Source organism: Morone saxatilis, unplaced genomic scaffold, assembly GCF_004916995.1.
Source record: "Morone saxatilis isolate NCDOM2014 unplaced genomic scaffold, NCSU_SB_2.0 Contig15, whole genome shotgun sequence".
Classification (NCBI taxonomy): Eukaryota; Metazoa; Chordata; class Actinopteri; family Moronidae; genus Morone; species Morone saxatilis.
The window spans coordinates 26249240-26254285 of record NW_023339707.1 but is presented as its reverse complement, the minus strand read 5'-3'; positions in this window follow the sequence as shown (position 1 = coordinate 26254285).

The window sequence follows — 5046 nt, the reverse complement described above, 5'->3', positions numbered from 1 at the left end:
GAGCCGGCTGTGGTTTAGAGTTTGCCGTTCATTGCAGATGTTGAGCAGCTTCGATCGATGAATGTTTTATTCCTGACAGCCTCGGATTCACGGTGTCGTAAATCTGCACAGATGTTGCCACAAGTTTTCGGTTTCATTGTGGAGACTTTAAATGCTCCGCAGAGTGGGGGGGGGTAATTAACGTTAGGGTTAGGGTTAGAGGTGTTTCCACCAATCGCAGTACAAATATTGGCCTCGTGCTGGTTTACTCGCGGGGTCGTTAGTGTTTGAGCACGAACAGATGTTTGTGTGATTTAATGTCAATAAACGGATCCAGATGATGCGGAAATAACAACTTCATGATGGCGATTTGTAAAAACTCTGAATTCAGACTGTGGGTCCGTCTGCAGGAAGACGAGCTAACTTTTAAAATGCTTGTTTTCTGAATAGAGTTTGGTTGATCAGAGCTATGCTAACGTAGCTCATAGTGAAGTAAAAACGCCCAGATGACGTCTTTACATTGACTTTAAATGAATCTACTCACACCAACAATCTTATCCCGCTCTGGGGAACGCAGCGTTACTGTTGTCTGAGGGATTGTTCACATCGTGGTCTAAAGAACTGGTTCCCAACCCGGGGCTCAGGACCCAACTAGGGGTCGACAAACCTTCACAAGAGGGTCGCAGGGCCTTCTTGATTTATTTTAAGGTGTGTAAAAACACTGAATATGCACAATAGGCCGATTTCTCAGTTTACATAATGCAGAGAGAGAATCAGGAAAACTCATCTCTGATCAATATTCACGGGAAATAAGTCTTAATTTCCGTATTACTCACCGATATTAAAGGGAAAGGTCGAACTGCGGATGTGAACACAGACGGAGTTTATTGTGAAGTTTTTAGGAAACTTGTGACGACATTAAAATCAGCAGAAACACAAACGCTGCAGTTTTTCTACTAAAGTCTGTGGACACGCTGCGCTTCTTCTGAAAAAGACTGTTGTTGTTGTTGTTGTTGTTGTGTTTGTTGTTGTTGTTGTTTCTGATGCTAGCTGAGCTCTGTGGTTGCCACGGTAACCTGACTCTCCCCCGACTGTTGCTGCCGAGCTGCAGGTTGTCGCTGTTGTTGCTCTTATTGTTGCTGCGGAGCCGAAGCTCCTCGTGATGACGTGTTTCTACGCTTCTGTGTGTGACGACGAGGCTGCTGACTCACATCCTGGGGGCGTGGTCACTTCCCGGCGGCGTGGTCACTTCCCGGCGGTGTGATTTCCCAGCCTCAGTGGTGACGTAAACGCAGCACTAAGCCATCGTGTTCGACTGTTCTCTCCTTTACAGCATGACTCTATTTTTCTATCAGAGCCGACGTGTTTTTATCGTGTATAAAGTTGAAAGAGCGACGAAGCCTTAAAGATTTGAGCAGAAGAAGAAAGATCGTCATTGTTTTTGTAAAATGTTGCTGACTCATCTTTCCGAGCCGCCGATGACAATAAGCCATTTCTAGTGCAAAGCTTTGAGTGCGACATCTTTAAGCTAACGTTTCTCTCACCAGCAGAACATGAAGAATGTTTTTATATTAATCAGTAACCACGCTGCATTCTGGGTAATGTCCAGACTCACATGTTTTTAAACTCGCCGCCACGTTTACTGGAAGTACATGGTAAAAAATTATGTGCCAGGTTGAATCATGGGTAATGATGTAAAAAGTGTAATATAAGAAAATAATCTTTAAACATTTGAATGTTTCTTTAGTTGGCTAAACTTAAGATTAAATGTCTCTTTTATCTTTGAACCAAAGCCCTCCGGCCCACGAAGAGAAATGTAATCTGGTTCATAAGAGTTTTATATGAAATGAAACTCTTTAACAATAAATATTATATTTGTAAGAACAGAGTTCTGCAGCCAGCCGTTGTTAACATATAGAATTAAATGAAGATTACAGTCTGACGTTTATTTGGTTTTCGATGTGGAAACAAACTGCGGTTGAGAACTGGCACATTATTTTTCACGTGTGTCAATAATCCGGCGCCGAGTGACGCAGACGGCGAGCGACCGCCGCGTGATCGACCAGATCGTTTCTGGACATTTTATAAAATCACATCCCTGTAACCCGGAGCTTTCTGTCCCAGCTGGGACACTGTTGCTATGGAGACGGCGATCAAGCACTGAAACGCTCTGATTGGATGATTCTCACAGCAGTGCACTCTGGGATATCTCTGCTGAAGCTTTTCAACTCACATGGCCACAAGAAAGTGTTGGCACACTTTATTCTCACTGGATCAATTTGTAGATTTTATTCTCAACAAGTTACGTTTATTTTTTATGAATAAACGAAAGAAGGGCAAATATTTTTTAAATTAAACGCAACAAAAAAGAAAAATGATCAATTGTTTACGTTTCATGATCAGATGAGTGTCCATTTACTTTTGGCCATGTGCTGTATTTATATTTAGCTCTGTAAATAGACTCAGTGTCCCATGATGCTTTGCAGCAGGACGTAGTGGGACAGGAAGCTCCAGAGCCGCTGGTGGACTCGTATCTTGTAATTGTAAACATCTTTTGTGTACATACTATAATCTGAACGTACGGATCTATATTCTGTGTGTGGCCTATCGTCGCTGTCAGAGCCAGCGTGGCCCCGCCCCTCCTCGGCCCTGATTGGCAGAGGAGTTTATTGATGTAAAGGGGCGGGGCCTGCTTTTATTTTTCTGAGACAGAGTCCGACATGTTCCACGTGTCGTTTACTGGAGAAATTAAAGGAAAAGCTATTTTTTAAGGACGAGTTTAGTTTTTGTTTGTTGGTGTAAATGTTCACACACACACACACACACACACACACACACTCTGGGAGGACGGTAATAAAATTATTTTGTTCTGAAGTCGGTCTGATTATTGATTCTTCCGTTTGTTTCTGTTTACTGTTGATTGATTCAGGTCCAAATCTTTGAATTAGCCGTTAGCACACAGAAGCTACAACCAGTGTGAATGTGCTTCTAGTGACTAAAAGCTCCAGCAGACAGCAGCTGCTCACGGCTCATCAGCTCAGATCACAGTTCCTGTGCACAAGTATGGATCTGATTTCATTTCAAGGTTGGATGAGAATGATCTGCTTCCTGTGTCTCCCACATGAGGTTTCTAAAAAAGTAAATTCTGAATTTATAAGAATCAGCTGGACTGTGTGTGTGTGCGCACTGCCACTCAACCTTTAAACTTTGTTTCTTTGTTTTCTAATTATTTATTGTTTGTTTACTGCTGTCTCATGGTTGCTGTCCTCAGATGATTCAGACAGAATCTGCTGACTCGTCCCTGATGATCTGATACCTGATCAATAACATAGCCTGGAGAGCTGACTACCACACACTCAACAGTATGATCAATATGATTTGTAAACATCAACAGGAAGCTGCTGCTCAGTCACAGCTACACTGAATGCATTCATTCTGATCAGTGTGTAATTATTGATTGATTATTGCCACTAGTCAGTAAATTATTGGCCCTACGGCTGGAAACAGTTCTACCATACATCATACACACAGACCAAGTAGGTTTTATAAAGGGTAGATCTTCAACTGATAACCTACGAAGGCTCTTACATTTAATGTGGTTGAACTCTTCCAGGTGCTGCACCTGTGGCTGCTGTTTCATTAGATGCTGAGAAGCCTTTGACAGGGTCGAGTGGGGTTTCTTGCACTCGGCCCTGTCGGAGTTTGGTTTTGGCACCAGTTTTAGCAAATGGATAAAAATAATGTATAACGCTCCCAAGGCAGCAGTCATGACAAATGGCGTGATTTCGTCATTTTTTTATCTTTCTAGAGGAACCCGACAAGGGTGTCCCCTTTCGCCACTCTTGTTTACGATCGCTTTGGAACCTTTGGCAATTGCCATAAGAGCAAACCCTTCCATTAGTGGAGTGATTGGTGGTGGTAGTGAGCACAAATTAATGCTTTATGCGGATGACATTCTTTTTCTGACCAGAGATCCTAAAAACGCCTGCGCTAATGAACACCATGTGTATACTCTAAGCTTTCAGGCTACCAGATTAACTGGACCAGATCTGAAGCGATGCCCATATCCAAACACTGCCATCCACAGGTAATAACACAACATAACTTTAGATGGATTACTAAAGGCAGGATCTACTTAGGTATTAAACTAAGCCCAGACCTACAGGAGATGACCACACTCAACTTTGATCCACTTCACCAAAACAAACCTGGGAAAGTGGGGGGGAAAAGACTCTGTGGGGTAAAGTAAATGTTGTTAAATGGCCCCACAATTCAACTACTTATCCATGATGATACCGCTCAGCATATCTGATCACATTTTTAAACAGTACGATAGTCTCATTAAAGACATTATATGGGCTGGAAGGAAACCCAGATTTAAGTTGAGCAAAATGTATGCACCCAAAGATAAAGGCGGGCTTGGTTTACCTGATGTTAGACTGTATAGCTGGTCATTTGAAATGGCCAAGATAGCTAAACTCTGCAGTGGGACTGGATGGTTTAGAATGGGATGCTATTGATAAGACTATTGCCATGCTATTCCACCCTATGTGTGTGATAACCCAGCAGTCAAAGGATAAACAGATTATAATCCAATTATTAAACACTCTAGGGAGGTTTGGGCAAAGGTTCATAAAATCCACAAGATCTCACATCACAAACAGCAATATGCCTCTTTGGTTAAACCCAGAAGTAAAAATAGGGAAACGAGAGAAGATGGTTAGACAATGGAATACACACAATAAGCAATCTCTATAAAGATGGTATAATTAAGTCATTTGCTGAATTAGCCCAAGAATACAATTTGCAAGAGAAGAGTGATTTTTGGAAATACTTGCAGGTTAGACATTGCTTAATGAAGAAGTGTCAACCGAATGAAACCAACAACCCAATAGTTGACTATCTCCAAAACCCACTTAACCATAAAGCATCAACATTCAATACTAATTCAATTTATTTAACCAGCAGCTCATGTGACAATTTGAGGTTAATCTGGCAGAGAGACCTTAATTGTCAGATTGATGAAGATACATGGAAACTAATTGTGGCTGATACTGGTAAATATAT